The following is an 18,480-nucleotide window of genomic DNA, read 5'->3' as shown; positions in this document are numbered from 1 at the left end:
TCATACAACCCTGACACATCCAGGCTTTCATTAGAAAGCCCCACAATGTGACTTGAATAACAATCTGGCTTGGCTAATTAGTATTTTCACTTCGCCATACTCACTTCCAGACATATTGCTGTTTGCACATGGTAATTTAGGTAAACAGATCCCGTCCACAGCTGCATCAATTAACACTGCTAATCAAAACTGAATTCAGGTAATTAGGCACATTTATGCAAAAAAAATGTGTAATTTTGGGAGAAAAGCTAGTTTCTTCAGTAATATGTCAATAAGTAAAAAAAAATCTCATTTTGTTTATGTAAATGAAGAATGAGGAGAGAAAAAAATCAACATTAATATATACATCAGGCAGACAGAGTAAAATTCCTAAATTAAATCTCAGTCTTTAATTTGCCTGTATTTTCAGAAATTGTATCATATTTTTTATAAATGTTTTCCTCAATGTTTCCATATAGTGAGGTTGATTCATAGCTGCCTAAAAGTATAATCACCATCAAGCGAGATGGAAATGGTTAAGGAATCTTCACAGATTCCTACAACTGGGGGGTGGGTGGTGGGGACCCTGCTCACATTTGCTAATCCATCTTGCCTCCCATCCCCAGGCAGGATTGACTCTTGGTGACTCACTTCACCACACGCTGAAACCCTCTCTGCCAGGAATCCTTCCAAGGTTGGAGCCACGACAGCACCCTCACACCCCCATTTCTATGCCAGTAATTATTCAGAGTTCCTAGTTCTACACAATGGCCTCTAGTTGGGCTACGAGCTTGTTTTCAAAATGGCTGTGAGGAATTGTTTGATGTTTGCTTTGTCTCTGTAAAGACTTAAACCAAAATGATAAGTCTGAGGAACTACTCTGAGCTGTTTGGAGACACTGGTTGGATTTTTTGGCAAGTAATAAGTTGACAAGTGACTTACATTAAGAACCATCTGATATGGGAACAGTTTAGGATGTATCAGCCCACCGGCCTACCCATCTATCAACAGGCAATCACGTCTATCCCTCCTCCTTCTCTCTCAACGTCTTTCCTTCCTCAGAGTGCGGTTTTGCTTTCTGCACACCTGCCCTTCCTAATGAAGTAGGGCTGCAGCCCCCTTAGCTTTAGTTGAAGGGGAAGAGGTTCTGTCAATCCAATTTAACTAACACTTCCTCAGTTCCTGCCATGGGCCAGGAGCCTCTTAAACTTGGAGGGAGGAGGCAAAGATGGACTTAGAATACTCACATTCTTTTGGGCTGACTTCAGACAGTTTACACCAATAGAATCTACTTTTAGAAGGTAGAGAAAAATCACCAGGTAACACTGTATCTGTGCATTCCAAGCCCAGAACGTGCTGGGATAACCTTATGAGATCTGATTTTTGTCTAACTCAGGATATTTTCTAGCTTTTCCCCTTGATAATAGATTAGGAGTGGGAACAAAAGTTCTCTTGCTAAGCAGTACGCTGTCCTTTCTTCACTTTGTAGGGTTCCAGCACATTTTTTGTGGCTGTTTATTTTTAATATTTATCAAAACGATGTTTTTTATGTAGCCTTTAGATAAATTTATCATGAACAACTGGACAATTTCCCACAACCCAGAAACCTGACAGAAGCTATCTTTGGGACACAATTTCAGTAATGGAAGCTATCAAATAGAAAGGCACATTTACCAACGGAGTGTCAGCGTCCAATCACCAAGAGGCACATTTAAAAAAGTGCAGCAAAGACACTCCTTAGTTAAACCGAGTTCTTATGAATCTTAAATGAAAGAGAAGTAAGCATAAACCTTTTAAAGACAGTTTTTCGTGTGTGTGTGTATGTGTGTGTATGAGTGTACCTTCCTTGGGAGTCAGACCTCACTCACCTTCTGCTTTGTTAACTTCTGCAGCCCCTAAGCTGGCTAGTCCAGACCTATCCTACCTCTACCTCCCTCCTCCAGATAGGGGAGCTCTGCTCTTCTGGGATATGTCTCCTACTGGGTCAGTCCTTTCAGTGGATTCCAGAAACAGAACCTTAGGATGCCATGCTTGTGCACGTAGTAATCTCTCTACCCCCAAGTCATCTCCCCAGACATCGAAGATAATTTTTTTAAGTGCTTACTAATTGTTTGCCAGCAAATTAAATAGTGTGATAATTTTAGTACAAATTGCACACACAGTGTCAAACGGACCACACCCACCCAACTTCACTAGGTCAATGTCGTGTGAGAATTAGTATTAAGGAAATAACTGTTCTCATTAATCTTGAAAGTCAATTGGTGAGGTGTTTGTCATTTCTTGAGTACTTTCTTCCCTTAGATTATCTCAAACAAATGATAAGAAATAGTTCACTTAACTACTCTTAGCCAGTCATTTTCCGCTAGCGTCTGTTGAGAAGAGCATCTTGAAAAAGCTGTAGGTGACAGTGTTTCAATTACGAGAAGAAAATTCTGAAAACCCTTAAATCTGCAACTTTCTGTCTTTCTTTTGTTAGGTGAAATAAAACCACTCACGAGAGGCATACTCTCAAGGTTTGTGAACTTAAGTTGCTGACACAATACACAGCTAGGGACAATGAGCAAGGAATTAAATGCCATCAAGGGCTGCTTTTTAAAAGTCTGATTTTGTTCGAAACAGAAGGACCCCAACATGAACCTGTAGCCCACACAAATATCAGACGGGCTAATCTTGGCTTATTAATGGCAAATGATTCTATTTCACGACTACAAGGGAAGGAAACAGGTTTGGGATTAGTTAGATAAGAAGGGAACTGGTTGTCAGAAAATAAAGGAAACACACACACACACGTCTTTAAAGCACAATGAAGCAAAAGAGATGATTGGATTTGAGACGAACCAACATAGAACTTCCACCAATTCCCCTATGTCTGAAGGATGAATAGTGTAGCTTGGGGGGTTTTCCACAGCAGTGGCTTGTGGTGATGATTGTTAAAAATTGATTTGAGTAGGCAAACAAGTGTTACTGTGGGAGGGATGAGAGAATGAGTTTTTAAAAGTTTGGCAGTTCAGTGTGCCAAAGCTAAAGCTGACTTGACTATCTGCATCTGATCCGAGAGCAAAGAGCAACACATGTGTCTACAATTTCTGGTGAATATTTGTCCCCGGATTAAGAATCGGAAATCATCCCAACAGCAAACATACTCTAAGTAAACACATTGTTAATCTATGCTTCACGGCATTAGAAGTCTCTGGAGGGGGCCAGGGTCGTTCGTTAGGCCTGCTGATTTCTCTCAGTCTCTCTGTCCCAGGTGTTACTTGTGTGACTTGCTTCACAGGCCTAGTGTGAAAGCCTATCTTTGAGAACGGTGTTAAGAGCCCACATGAAAAGCTGGTGCAAAAATAAATGATAGCTCCTCGGGCTTCTTAATTTTATAGTACAATTCATTGGGCTTTTCTGCCTTTACACACTCAGAGCGGATTCTTGGATGAAAGGAGGGAGAAACGAATTGCATACCCTATGAAGGGAACCTTTATTACCATTTTAATAGTTCACAGACCCATAAAAGGAGGGCACATTCACTGTGTGGAAGGACTCAATACTAAAGAGCTCTGGCTTAGTAAGAAGAAAAGCAGTGTGATCCGGGGAAGGAAAATCATTTTGGGAGCACCCTGAATATGCAAACTTTTCACAAAGGCTTCCAGAAGATTTACCAAAGGGAAGTAAAATGAAATCGTTATGTGAATCTCCACAGAGGTGGAGCTTGTCTTTCCTGTAATGGTTTGGGGCTCGGTGAAAATACTCAATGCAGCCATAGGGTGTAGGAGATCATGGGAGTGAAATTCCAGACATCAGAAATCAACTTTCAGGGTGCTTAACGCGACGCTATGGTAGAAGGCTCATAGTCTGGAGGAACCACTGTATAAACTTAACCCTGGCCTAGCGTGAAGCGATCATTGTGGGTTAGGACAGAGATAGGAAAGTCAGTCTACTCATTGCTTCGCTATGGAGAGCATTCATAGACAGTTGTATAGATCTGGGCTTCACACTCCATGCCTTGGGTGTGGTAAGGGTTTTGAGGTTTTGTAGCAGAGAAACAGTACTTGCGATTTTCCTTCCATGGCTCCCCATTATATATTCATTATTTCTTCATTTTTTTTTTATGCTTGATCAATGCTCTTGCCAGAGCTCTGATCCTTCCCAGACAACACATCAGTGGGATATGTAAAAAAGAAAATTAAAATACAAGGGTTTATTGTTATTACTATTTTAATGACTCAGGGCCTACTTGAAGTTTGCATTTAAATTAGACAGACTAATTCAAAGGAGGTTTTTAATTTTCGAAGGTTAATCACCCCAACAAAGGTCAGTCAAAGTTGAGTCTTCAGTAAGATTGCTGCGGGCCCAGTCACCTGCAGGACGTTTATTGTGTGAAGGAATGTGTTTTATTCATTACGTGTCTCTCATCTTCTCTTCACATTACCACATTTGACTAAAAGTATTGCATTCTTTTGGAACTCTGACAAAAGTTCATTTCTTTGTCTCTTAAGAGAGAACTTATTCTTTTGAAACAGCAAGGGAAGTCAGGCCTTCAGCTGTGACTGACTTTCCTAGCCCTTTCTAATCCCCGGAAACCCCTGATACTCATCAGAGTTCTCCCAGCACCAAATCTCAAGTACACAAAACAATAAGGTGTTGGTTAAAGCAGCCCTGTGTGTTTAGGGGCCTTAATCCTCCACATTGTCTCGGGCTAAGATGGTCATCTCCTTGTTTCTGCTGATGGAGCTTAGTGAAAAGCAAGACTATTGATTTGCTGGAAGCACACGTTAATCGTGTTTGAAGACCAGCAGACTCGTTATATCCACTAACTCAGTCCGTGGTGTGTACTGAGACACACAGTGAGTGTCTGGCACATGGAAGATACGGGTGAAGGGTACTCTAAGCTAAAGAATAAAAGGATCTTTATTATGACACATTTGTGCTGTGAAAAGGATCCCTAGAATATAATAAAACAATCAAACTCTCCGCTTCCAGCCTTTCTGACCAGATTCACGGAGCTTTAGTGACGACTTGAGAATACTTAAGTCAAACTATACCACAATTTGGATAAACAGTGTTTAAAATTATTTGCATACTTAAATACTTCAAAACTCATAATTCCGCAGGGGTGATTCATTTCTTACGCTGATGATATGAAATTTGATTATCAAATTTTCTCAAATGAATATATTGAGAACATAATGCTTTCTAAGGGTTAGGAATCAAATCATGAAAAAGTTGAAATTGGGCACGTTTCGAACACACATACTATGCATTCCTTTTTAAACATGTTTTACAGTTGAAACACTGCTGTGAGCACAAAAGACACCGGTGACAGGCAAAAGTCAAAAGACTGGTCATGAGGAAACGGCCTGGATGAAGGGAAAGTAAACGAGCCTTAATGTGTGTGCCCAGTTCTGCTGCACATCAATCACCAGGATACTATGGCGGTGGTGTGACACAGCATAAATCACCCAAACTTGCCTCCTGCGTACTCCTGAGACCCTCCCTCCCTCCTCTGGGCTCAGATCAAGTGCGCAGGCATGGTCGCAGAGGCACACACGGCTCTCCTCATCAATATTCACACGCATTAATTAACGATATGTGAAGGCTATAATTCGAGAAACACCCCAGAGCTTGAATATTCAATCAAGCCTCAGCAAATCACGGTGGAAAGGAAATACAGGTAGGACAAGCATGGGCCAGACTGACGATTGAGAGGAGGACGAAGGTTCAGGAAATAAGAGAGGGCGCCTGCTTTGTGTGTATAGTGCCCACTCCTCTCCAATTTGAACCCTTCTTCAAACTAAGATAGACTTTACACATTCTATAACTGTGTCTTCTGCATTGAGACATAAAAGGAGGCAAAACAACAGCTTTCATATGGTTAAGCAAAAACTTATAGTGTTCCACAATATCAATATTCAATTACTATCTTTTACCAAACAGTTATTCTGAAAATGATCAAAATCAGCTAGACAGAAAAGGCAAACTATTCTTCTATGATCTATCCCCAGTAGCAAAATTATTCTGACTATCGTTTTGAATTTTCAGATTTCTGAAATATAAAAATCTTAAAGCTTTCATAGAATGTGATACAAATAATCAAAAAATATGGATTTTTTAGTAATGCATTTCAGTCATGAAACAGGAAGGAACCCACCAAACTACCACACAAAAATCTTAACACGAGAACCCTGGATGTAGAATTATAAAGGAAACCTACCTTTGGCTGAACAAGTTTCACAATTTTTCAGCTACAAAGCTTGCCGTTCCACCTGGAGCAGGAGTCGACTCCGAGACCCTGGTGATCTTGATGACAATGCCATCATACCACTGGTAAATTTTTCGATTAAACTTTGCGGATGTAGTAGCAAGTTTGCTAATTATGATATTAGCCAGCTGGCAGGGACAATCAGTCACCCACTCTAAGGCAGCCAGACAAAGAGACATCTAATCATTGCAACCAGGGCAGATAAATTTTGTTCCCTTCTCGCAAGTGTCACGGATCCCATCCCTGCTGACCCTCTCCTCAGCCATCGACTGTCAAATTTAGATTCCGCAAGCTCCCCAGCTTCCCTTTATCCCTGCCTCAGATCTGAAACTCCTGGTTATCAGGAAGACACGCGTCACTAGCTGTCTCAGCGCAGGAAAGCAATCAGGTGAATACGACTTATTATCTTGCATTGCTTTCCGAGGACTGACAAGATTGATTTGAGACCAAGAACGCACTCAGATCGGAGACACGTAGTTCCGAGGGCTTGGGTTCAGACAACAGGCTGGCTGCAAAGTTACAGGAGACGGAAGAACCTCAAGCCTGGTGCTAAGGCTCTAGGATGCTGCACATTTATAGAGAGATTTAAAAGCCCCTAGCAGAGTTTCCTTTCTCAGATGCCCTTCTGGTTTCCTTTCCTCTTCTATTCTGCCCTAAGAATGCGTCTAAGAGCTCTGCCCCTGGAGACTCAGGCTTAGATCAACCCTGGGGAGGCTATGTTCTGATTGACGTCATCTGTGCCCACTCTCTTTGCGTGTGGGGACATCACTACAAGAGGATTCTAAGTAGCCACACTTGGTTGATTTAATCTAAAAACCTAAGAAAATAAACACATAGATCTTTAATAATTTAAAGCTATCCAGTGGAAATAAGGAAATATATTCATTAGGAGTTCTCTCTCTCTCTCTTTCTCTCTCTCTCTCTCCTTCTGCATCTCTTCCTCTCTCTCTCTCTCTCTCTCTCTCTCTCTCTCTCTCTCTCTCTCTCTCTCTCCTTCTTCATCTCTTCCTCTCTCTCTCTCCTTCTCTCTCTCTCTCTCTTCCTCTCTCTCTCTCTTCCTCTCTCTCTCTCTTCCTCTCTCTCTCTTCCTCTGTCTCTCTTTCTCTCTCCTTCTTCCTCTGTGTGTGTGTGTGTGTGTGTGTGTGTAAGGGGGGTTAAAAATCTCATCAGAATTAGATAAGAACGTTTCAGAAATTTTTAAAATTTATGTATATATTCATGTCTATGTTGATCTAGGCTTCTTCTTGAGAGCAATATAATCTTTAACCTTGATCTCTTGAGGCTGGCATTTAAAGAAAATGAATCATAGAAGGCAAAAGAACAAAGATGCTGGAAATGTCAGGGGATGGAAGTTTGTCTGTCGTGGCTCAGTTTCAAGGAGAAAAGCTTTGATGATCAGTTTCAATAAGCTTTGCTTGGAAGTGAGCTCTTCTGACCGTGTTCACTACGGCAGCTTTGGCAGCTACTCGAGGCCTTAGCACAGTGATAACTCAAGCTATACACGTGGATGAGGAGTGGCTACCTGGTCTATGCGTATATCTTAGGGATGCAAAACTCCACTCCTTAGCCCCTGTATTGATATATTGATAAATGTACGTTAACTATTCATATATTTATTTTTAAATATATTTTTAAATTAATAGAAAGACTAATTCCAAGGGCGGCTGAAATAGGCATTTTTAAAAGAATGCCAAGTGCATCAACAATTCTCCCATGAAATGATTCCAATTCAGGACGTTACAATTTATCTAAAAGATCTTGACTCAGACTCAAAAGATTTTTCTCTTAGCAAATTCATAGAATAAAATATACTATACGCAGGGTTTTTTTTTATGGCTGTAGAGCCAATAAGAGAAATGGAATGAATTTTATGTCTCTAAAGAAAGAAATTAATTATTAATAAATAAATCTTGGCATTTGCTCATACGTAAACAGGATGTGATTATGAGAAAGACTAGAAAATTGCCTTTTTAAAGATGAATACTGACTTCTTATGATGATACTGAAAAGTCTAGAAGAGGCAATGCTGGGTAGAAATCATAGCCATCCTTTATGGTGGGGCATTGGTCAAATCAGTGTTGACATATGTCCCAAGTAACTCTCCTCTATACTCTAAATTATACTAAAGGTAATTAATACAGCCATATAAAATGTCTGTATGTCTTTCATTCTGACACCATGACTTTTTCTCTGACTATTTCAACCTGTGGGTAGTTGAATTCACAGGCACAGAACTGGTGGGCGTGGAGCATCGCGTAGGCCGCTGTGTATGAGAAAGCCTTGCCCCTTTCGGCATCGTGACTCCTCATTCTCAACAGCAGAAGACCTCAGCTACCAAACAGCACAGTAATCGGGTTGACTACATGGCAGGAAATTGGGATTAGAGCAGATAGTACATGTACAATCCCTTGCATACGTCCTGAACTGCATTACATAGCTCAATTATTTCTCTTATTATAATTACCGTGTAAAAATTATTTCATGTTTCCAAATTTTCTATCAATCATTATCCAATATCCATGAAGGTAAATGAGGCATTTTGAAACAAGGAAAGTGTGGTAACCTCAGCGCAAAAGGCCACACACAGATACGACCAAGACTGCAAAACTTGCAAAACGTAACAAAAAATCAACAATACAAATACTAATAAAAGCCCCCAATACTCAAATTATAACTGGACCTAGAATACATGTTATCAGATACACAGGTTACTTTCAAAGGACTACATAGGTTTGAATTCACTATGAAGATTTCCAGAAACATGGCGGTTACACCAAGGATGTGACAGAGAATGGATTGCAACGGGAGAAGCCCCAGGCTCTGGCTTTGCCTGGAATGCTCATTACCTAGTTTGACATTTGCTCAATTCTGCTGCCCATGGCCACAAAGCCTGACTTGGAGCAGAGCCAACTTGTGCGCCTTATCATGATAAGGCTATTGTTATATAAACATGACACATGGTCGTGGGATGTTTTAAAGGTTGAACCAATCAATGAGGACCAGTCAAATCTCCTTTTGAAAATACTCTCTTGGCATCCACAAAGACCACCGAGCTTGACTCTGCTGTGGATGTTCTTGCCAGTGTGCCCTGAATCCTCTTCCGCTGACTCATGGGATGGCTTTTCCTAACCAGCCCTCTCGTGGCTTGAATAGGTTTAATTATATCTCACATATATTTAAATTTAATTTCTGCCTTCCAGAACATTAAGCATGTAAGCCAATGCCCGAAATTCCCTCCTCTGCTTGCCTCAGTCTCAGGCGTCTGATGCCCTGTCTCCTTTCCATTCTTAGATCTTAACTTATTATCTCGGAGACCTTGAGAAAATGATTAAACCTCATTAGGACTCTTAGACAACAATAACATACTGTAATACCCTGACAGAGGTGGCTCATACTACATGCCAGCTGCTGATCATACAGTCGGTGCCTAATAAGTGCCCCATCGCTAGCACAGCAGCAACAGAATCATTGGAAACCAACACGTCTTTTGAAGGACAGCATAGGCTCTAGAGTCAAGCTTCCTGAGTGGACTCAAGGCCCGGCTTTTCTCCACTGATAAATCACAACAACGAGTGTTAATATCCACCTCAACGAGGAATAAGAATTAAAGGTGTGATTGCAAAGTACCACATGGTAAACGATGTTGCCAATTATTAGTGCTCTGCCTTCTAGGCTAATTGGTTAGTTATTTGCTGTCGTTTAACTCATTTCAGTCAAAACAAATAAGGGCTTTGAATGTGAAAACCTGGGGCTACATACATAGTGAAGCCATGTACACACACAAACACACACACACACATATGAGTGTGCGTGTGTGTGTGATGGCGTGTATATGTAATACATGCAGTATATCTACCTGTGTTTACATATGATTGATGATGCATGAAAAAGATCCTAGATGTAGCACTATTTGTAATAGAAAAAGAAGTACTATAATGATGTCATGAGGTTACTAGAATAAGTGGAGAAGTTTCGGGATGAAGTGTTCCCTATGACTCATTTTAAGCAAAGAAAGGCATAGAACCATATATGTTGGAAATCACTCTTCTATATGATAAGAATATTATATTTAATTTATATGCTGGGAGATGATCTGTAAATATTATGCCAGGAATTTCTCGTGATGAATGCCTTAATAGGAAAAGGTCTTGGAATAAAAAGAATTTCTTTTCACAGTATATAGTTTCCAGCTGTACAAATTTCAGATATATGCTTGCATGCACATACCTTGTGATAATATATTATAGTCGCATACACACCTACTTGCAGTGTTTTTATAAAAATCAACACATATAAGGACTTTGTAAAGAAAGGGTTTGGGAGCAGAGGTTGCAAGGGTGGAGGGTGGATTTTGAGGGACAGCGAGATGAACTGGTTAGGATATATAAAGTGAAATTCACAAAGAACCGATAAAAAGTTAATAAAAGAAAGTTTGTTGTTCTTGCTTGAATGGGTAGTTGATTCAGTTTTTGTACAAATAATTCTATAAGTTACCACTGTCCCACAGCTAGGAATGGTCATTACAGCTTTTGTGTGTCTGGGTGATGAGCAGGGAGACCACAGAGCCTTTTCTGTCCACCCGTGCCACAAAACCTTGCTACTTCCCCTGCTGCCAATCCTCATCTCCACACAGCTTCCAATTTGTAGCATGAGTTGATTTTCTTCATCTACCAAATGTCAGAATGCTGACCTGCCTGCAGCCTCTCCTCTGTCCTGCAGCGTCTTCTCTACCCAAGAATGCCTTCCTTCGACAAGATCTCATTCAGAGGAAGGGATTCGAACTAAATTCCATATTTTATCCAAGTCTAGATTCATATCAAGTAAGGCGCTCGCTTCTCATGCACGGAAATACAAATGTTTGTTATGAGAGAGAGAGAGAGAGAGAGAGAGAGAGAGAGAGAGAGAGAGAGAGAGAGAGAGACATCCAGACCTCTAGATGACAGAGGAACATGGAGTTTAGGCCTTCTGCTGTGGCAAATGAAGCCACTTAGCACAGGTTCCCTGAATGTAATAAAGTGTGAACTGATAGCATATAGTTGGACATGAGTTTAAAAGCCAAGGCATTCCTTGGCATCCCAAGTGTACAAATCCGACAATGTAATGCTCATTACAAACAGCATCTCAAGGACCCCTGGTGTTAGCTAAGAGTCTATCAAGTGTCACATTTCCCCACATACGAAAAGAATGTGTTTCTTAATTTTTAAAGGTGTAACTATCAATGTTAACCTGTCTTGGGACTAGCTGGTGCTAGCCATTAGAATACCTAAATTGGAAAGGGGCAATGGTCTTGGGTAGCCCATGGCTTCAGTTACCTCATTGTAAAACACGCACAGGACTTAAAGGAGAAAGGCCATTGCTAAATGCATTAGTTCAGAGGCTAGATGATATGGCCAACACCTGAAGATACTCACTAACTAAAGGGTGGTCTCATCAACAGCATGAGCACACTCCTTCCAATGCATTCTGAACAGTAGTGGGTAGAGAGCACCAACTACAGAGTATGAAGTTGGCTTTTAGCTTTTCACTCAGAGAAAATTTTATACAACAAATGGATATAGTCCCATGTGGCCAGTGGCAGTGCATATTCCATATACCTATTCTCAAATTTAAGTGGCAATGGGAAGAAGTCCTGTGAGTATCATTAAGGTGTGGATTTTGATTCAGTGGTTTTGGGTGTAGCTTGACATTCTTCATTTCTACCAAGCTCTCGGGTGATGGCAGATACCCTGGCTGGTGGCCATGGAATACCAAAGCTATAGTTTACTTTGGACAGTACAGAATATACGAATGGTATGCCTGATACCAAACATGGGAACATTAAGGTATAAACTCATGCAAAACCAAAGAATATCATTTTTCTCCTTTCTCACTTACCTTGCTGAGCAGAACTTCATCGTTTCCAGTCCTGAGATTCAACACAAATGTGCAATAAAAGCATGATTTTTAGTTTATTCTTCATGGCAACTCCTAGAAGATGCAAAGGAAGGAAAAAGAAATGATGGCCTAATTCCTAATGAAAAGAAGGGTCACATCTTCCAACTGTTTTTTTTTTAAAGTAAAGACACATTTTCTTTTAACCTGGATCTATTTTCTTTCTTGTAACACAGGAAGACAGTTATAGATTATATTCATCATGTTTGGCCCAATAACAAAATATGGTATTAAGACAATCCCTTCAAGAAACTCTTCTTGTGCAACTAAATATTCATGTCTTTTCCTTATATAGCTACCTAAAGCTAAATGGTTTAATCAATAAGACCATTGTAAGCGGATATGGCATAGTTTGTAATAATTCTGGAAGCATCTGCTGAGCTTCAATGATTATTTATTTTCGCCAAGAGCTAATTCCCTTGAATTGCTTGAGGATAATTGTTTTAAAAAGAGAATGGGAAAATAATACTCTGAATTTAAAACTCTAGCATTCAGGTAAAAATTTTACAAAAGGATATAAAATTTAGTCCTGTGCTGTGTGTGTGCTGTGTGTGTGTGTGTGTGTGCTGTGTACAAATCTATATGAATGTTTATGGGTGGGGGTAGGTGTTTGCAGGTGTAGAGAGGTCAGCAATGGATATCAGGTGCCTTGATTGATTTCTTTACCTTATATATTGAGGTGGGGTCTGTTGTTTGATCCCAGAGCTCACCACTTCAGGTAATCTACCCAGCCAGTCTGCTCCAGGGATCCCTGTGCAGGGATCCCCTGTCTCTGCTTTCTGAGCACCAGGAATACAAGTAGGTCTTCACACCCACCAGACATGTATGTGGGTGCTGGGACCTGAATTCCAGCCCTCGTGATTGTGTTGCAGGTAGTTACCAACTGCGTTATCTCCCCGGTCTCCTCGTCATGGCATTTTAACTGGCTGTTCATGCTCACGGTCCTACAAAGGACAGTCACTCAGCAGACTCTGGGACCCGAACCTGGTCCTCTGCCTGCTCATGAGGCAAAGACGTTCAAGGAGTTAGGCTAGAGCTACAATGCGAAAATCATAGACAGAAAGGAACAGCCAGGGAGTCTATGCAAGGGCATCCGGGAGAAAAATCCTTCGGGAGAAACTATGTCTCCATCTCAACAACTGGTCTCTCTACACATTCTCTGGAGATAAATGCAAAAAAAGATAATATGGAGACCTGGAGTGATAGAGGTCAATTTTTCCTGCTCAGATGCTACTAGGAACTAATAAGAAAGCAAGTGAGGAACGAAGTAGGAGAATTGATAAGCACACACGCCAACAGACAGCACTGTCAGCGGTTTGAATACAAACTCCAAGGTGAAAAGTTACGGTCCCCCAAGCATTGCATCAATAGTCTCCATGGCCACCACCACCACTCCAACACACTTTCAGGAGCATAGAAATCACAAGAAGGCACAAACACAAAACCAAATGATTTTAATCTGTCTTGACCTATTTCATGTGGGAAAGGCCAAATAAGGCCTTTAAAGAAGTCCACATAGCAGAGAATCTCCACAGGCTAGAGTTTGGGCATTTTAATCCACTATTAGAAAAGCATAGAAATCAGGTAGGTGTGTGTAAGTTATGAAAGCAAGCAAGCAAGCAAAGGTGAAGGAAGCCAAGTGAAACACAGCGAAACAACCCGTCTATGCTCGACTGGGTTCTAGGTCTTCTCTCTTGAGTTGAAACACTAACTGGCTAAGTAAATAAAATGTATCCCAGTGGGTAGCAAGCTAGACATCATATAGATAGAAGAGTGAAGCTTATCTTTGGTATGGGGCTCTGAGAAGTTGTGCTACAGAAAGGTTGGGCCACCATTCCCATCTCTTTCCTGTGGAGTTATTCTAAGCCTCCATAGGAGAAACAAAAATAGCCTTGAAAAATCAGAGTTCAGAGTTGGATATCTCACAGGAGCTCCAGGGGGGACCACAATGGAGCATGCTATATAAACAATATTGTAATTACAATGATGAACCTATTCTATATATATATATATATATATATATATATATATATATATATATATATACCTGTCAGTGTATCTAAGAAAAGCATCTATTCTGACAATTCACTAAGTACTATTCGTAGATGTAGTTTACATATGTTTGGATAAAATCTGTGCTAAACAGAACAGACACAGCAGACAGCCATGTCCCCATCTTCCTCTCCAAGAAACATTTGCAAAACTCTTGAAGGCCTCTGGCTTTTAGGAGACATCAATTCCTTGCTCAGTTGGAATTATTCTGACAGCTTTGACATTACAATATCATCACAAGATCATGGAATACTCAAAATTGAAGACCTTTGAGAATTAAAAGTAAAAATAACAAGTCTCCCGAATGCTTGATCAATATCAAAGTAATTCACATCAAAACTTGACAACTTAGAGTTCAATTAGCCATCACTCTGTGTGCTTTTAAGGGCATGCCTAAAAACAAATGACCAAATAATTCTAAATAACTCTTTTCTCAATATGTCTCTATTTCTTCTTCATACCAGAGCATACATATTACATTTTACATCTTAAAGATTTTTTTTAAATGGCATCTGATCCAGAAACTGATTTCTCTGTATAATTTGTTCTGATTTTCTCTGGAACCCAGATTTCCTCATTCTCATAAAAGAAAATGATGTTTTCGATAAGTTTTGGTAGAATCTCAAAGTAGGTTCTACTCCCCCCCACACAATATGGTCTATTAATAAGTTTTTATGCTAAGTATTTTGTAAGTTGGTAAAGACTGATAATTGTCATTTTCTTTGCATTTGACCCTACTCCATCAGATACATACATATTAGTTGATACCTGAATACTCTCAAATCTGATAGTCTTGTCCAGAGTAGTTAATTGTGGGTTTGTTTTTCCTTCTTTTTCTAGGAAGCTCACCATGCCACAAAGAGGTTTTAAAAAAAGAATGTTTTTTTTTTCTGAGTTTTAAATAACAATCTTTGTTTGTTTGTTTGCATAATTATGGGCTTACTTGAGGACTCCTAGCTAGAATCGGAGTTAGGAAGGAAGAAAGATGAAACAGATGCAATACACAGCTAAGATCAAAGAGCTGCATCAATTCATTCCCAGAGTCAAAATCCAGCTGAGCCTCAGAGCTCCGCCGGCATAATAAGAAAGGTTGAGTGAAACATAGGGATTAAACAGGTGGGCTGTGTCCTGCAGAGGCAAGGGAGGGGAGCCCCACAGAGACACTTGTAAAGACACTTTGGAAGCTCACACCTGCTCCTTCCCAAGCACGCTACAGGACACTAAGGTGGCAAAAGACACCCTAACTTTAAAGAAAGGAGACTGCGGCCAGCATATGGGCTTTCTTCTTCCAGATAATTTCTTTCCCGGTAAATGACAAATTAATAAATTGCTTCCATTCCTCCAAGGTGACTTATCCAGTGCTCAACTTTAAAAAATAAGGGAGGAACTAGATGATGTAATGTTTCCGGGGCCTGGAAATCTCATTGGGGGATGCCTCCCTCATGGGCTTTGTCTTCCTCAAATGAACAGAGTTTTCTTTCTTAAGTCAGCCTTACAAACACTGGTCAATATAATTTAATTTTGCCGTCTCAGTATTATTTTCAGTCACATGAACAACCTCTCAAATGTTTTATAAATCCATTGCCAAATTCTCTTCATGTCAGCACACATCATGTAACTTCGCTCTAGGCACTAAAAATAAAGTTCAGGGATTAAAAATACTTAAAAGAGTCTGTTCCTGTGTCATTTATTGCAATGTCCTTAATACAATGTAAGCTTGTAACTACTGATGAATTATTCTGAACATTAAAACAATCTTCTTTGAAGAAAACTGAGTTAAAGTTAAGCAAGCTAGGTCTTTAGCAAGATAGATTGACAAGGGTATGCCAGTACTGTTTTATAAGATAAATTTCAAATCATATCTATAAACTCTAACTTTGGTGCAGATTAACTTCCTCAAGCACCGAACATTCTGAGATTTAAAGATGCAGTTAATACATTCAAATCAATGTCAAACATTAGCTTTTATTGTATTCACCTAAATAAGGAACATCCAATTAGCAGCTAGAGCAACATGACCTCCCTGGTGTGGGGTTAAAGTGCGGGCTTTGGCCTGCTGTTGACCTCATTATATATTTCCTCATTCAACCACGTTTGTAGAATGTTGACTGCATAAGACAATGTGAGGGACAAAGAGAAGAATCATACATGAATCACAGGCAACAAAGAGAAACCCTGAGTGCCACATATATGCAACAAGAGACATCGGTGACAGTAGACCACTGTGGAAAACATACAGAAGTTACATGGAAGAAGAAAGGTTAGGATTTGGACTTGGTAATGAGAGACAGGGAGAGAAGAGCGTCAGCTTTCCTAGGGGGAAGGACCAGACATGGACTGGACTAGACTGTGAGTGAGTAAGTAGTCCTATTTGACTATGGAGTAGGAAAAAGTGCCCAATAAAAATGACCACAGAATTCAGTATAAGAAGTCTTCAACACTCTATAAGCAAATTAAATTTCTTTCCCAGTTTTTCTCAAAACTCAGACTTGAGAATCACCTGCCAGGCATTCTGCTCAAACGTGCAAGTGAGGAGACCCATTTCAGATCGTGAGATTTGAACACATCTACAGGACACATTATTTTAATTTCTGTGACGTAGCAGGAAACCCTAAGAGCATTTTGGAAGATGAAAAATAAAGGAGAGATGACAGAGACACTGGGCAAGACATTTAAACCTCCTTATTTTGACTCAGTAACAACAACTATTTTTTTGTCCACAGTACACATCAATCATTTCACTTTTCTTAAAAGCATAATCCAAAATCTCATCAGGTTATCCCATGTTTGAATGTTTCCGGATTACTTTTAAGAATGACGTTGACATTCAAGGGGTGTCAGCTGAAACCTTTGATTTTAACCGAATACCTTCTATTCTGCTTCTGATAATCTTAACTCAAGTGCCATTTTTAGGGGTATAAATGAACTCTGACCACTCAAACAAATACATGTTAGGTTGGGTGACCATTAGATAACACAGAAGAACACCAACAACACTGTTCCGTGGCTTCAGAAAAAGAAGTAATATTCACTACTAGTGAAGAGTCTGGAGAGGAACAAATGAGATTGAAATATATCACCTAACTTCTAAGGTAAATAGTGATGTGTTCTCGCGGCTATTGATGTCGAAGTCTTAGTTTTCAGAAAATGCTCGATTCATGGTAGATACAGAGAACAGGACTCTAATAAGACTTCCCACTGCGATTTATATGCGCAATCTCATTTTAATTTTTTTTTAACATGAACAAAAGCTCTTTTTTAAAAAGGGAAATTAAAAGGTAAAAAAGAATGTGTTAACTTTCAAGTGCTTTAACTATGTATGGCTATTTGAAAAAATAAAGCTCGTCAAAGATCTCTAAAAACTCCAGACAATAACGTCAGAAAGATGGTGGTTAGGAGGGAAATCCGGCACCTGTTCCTCCTGCTTAATTAAGCCTCATATTTTGACACAATTACAGCCTTTAAAAAATAACTTAGAAAAGTTAATGGATACACGTACTGACTTCTATATTACAAAGAACCTTTTATCTTAATTAATCTATCAATCTTTTCATTGATAGAAGAGAATTTCGGTTTGCAATTCTCAAGAAATAGAATTTGAAACAAACACCTCCATATGGCGGCTGAGTAATTTCTGCCATGTCATCATTTGATGACTAAGGCCATCCTCCACCCATTCCGTGACTTAGAGGGACGAGGGCTCAGGCTCTCATAGAATACTGAAGCTCAAACAGGAAGCACTTAACAGCAATTCATTCTGAAATGGATGTCCCGGAGATACTACTGAAATCAGTAACTCAATACCGAGCAAGAAGGACCCTTGTCTATATTCATCATAACAAGGCCTACAGCATCATAACTAATTTATGAACTTTTAGGGTTAGAAAAAAAAATGCCTTTGAGGATTTAAATACTTCCATGAAGAATTTAATTCTATGGTGAAATTCTCAATTGTTTTCTTATTTGGATTGTCAAGCAGAGGATTTTAATCAGAGTTAATTCCAATGTTAAGGAACATAAAGAAAAGGCTAAGTCTCAAATAGTTATGACATCAATTAAGTCAATTTTTCGAACATTTTTACTATGATAACACAACTGATATACACATATCTCTCAATGACTGTTTGAGACAATGGGCAGCTTTATCAGGTCTAATAAGGAAAAATTGATGAGAAAAACGTATTATTTTATTTACGTTACTTTAAAAGTCATATTTTAAAATGTGGGCATACTTGAGCAAGTATTCTTTTATTAAGTTATGGCAC

At 39.6% G+C, this 18,480-nt stretch overlaps 1 long non-coding RNA gene across 3 annotated transcripts in view; it reads right to left on the bottom strand.

Annotated features, from left to right (window-relative positions):
* LOC142838860 (uncharacterized) overlaps positions 1-18,480 on the bottom strand; it is a 91,654-nt gene that overhangs the window by 24,830 nt on the left and 48,344 nt on the right. For all 3 annotated transcript variants that reach the window (XR_012908640.1, XR_012908641.1, XR_012908642.1), the window contains one exon: positions 12,107-12,199. This is a non-coding gene — a long non-coding RNA (uncharacterized LOC142838860). The remainder of the gene's footprint in view (positions 1-12,106; positions 12,200-18,480) is intronic.

Source organism: Microtus pennsylvanicus, chromosome 20 (genome assembly GCF_037038515.1).
Source record: "Microtus pennsylvanicus isolate mMicPen1 chromosome 20, mMicPen1.hap1, whole genome shotgun sequence".
Taxonomy (NCBI): domain Eukaryota; kingdom Metazoa; phylum Chordata; class Mammalia; order Rodentia; family Cricetidae; genus Microtus; species Microtus pennsylvanicus.
This window is presented reverse-complemented; position numbering and strand designations above follow the sequence as displayed.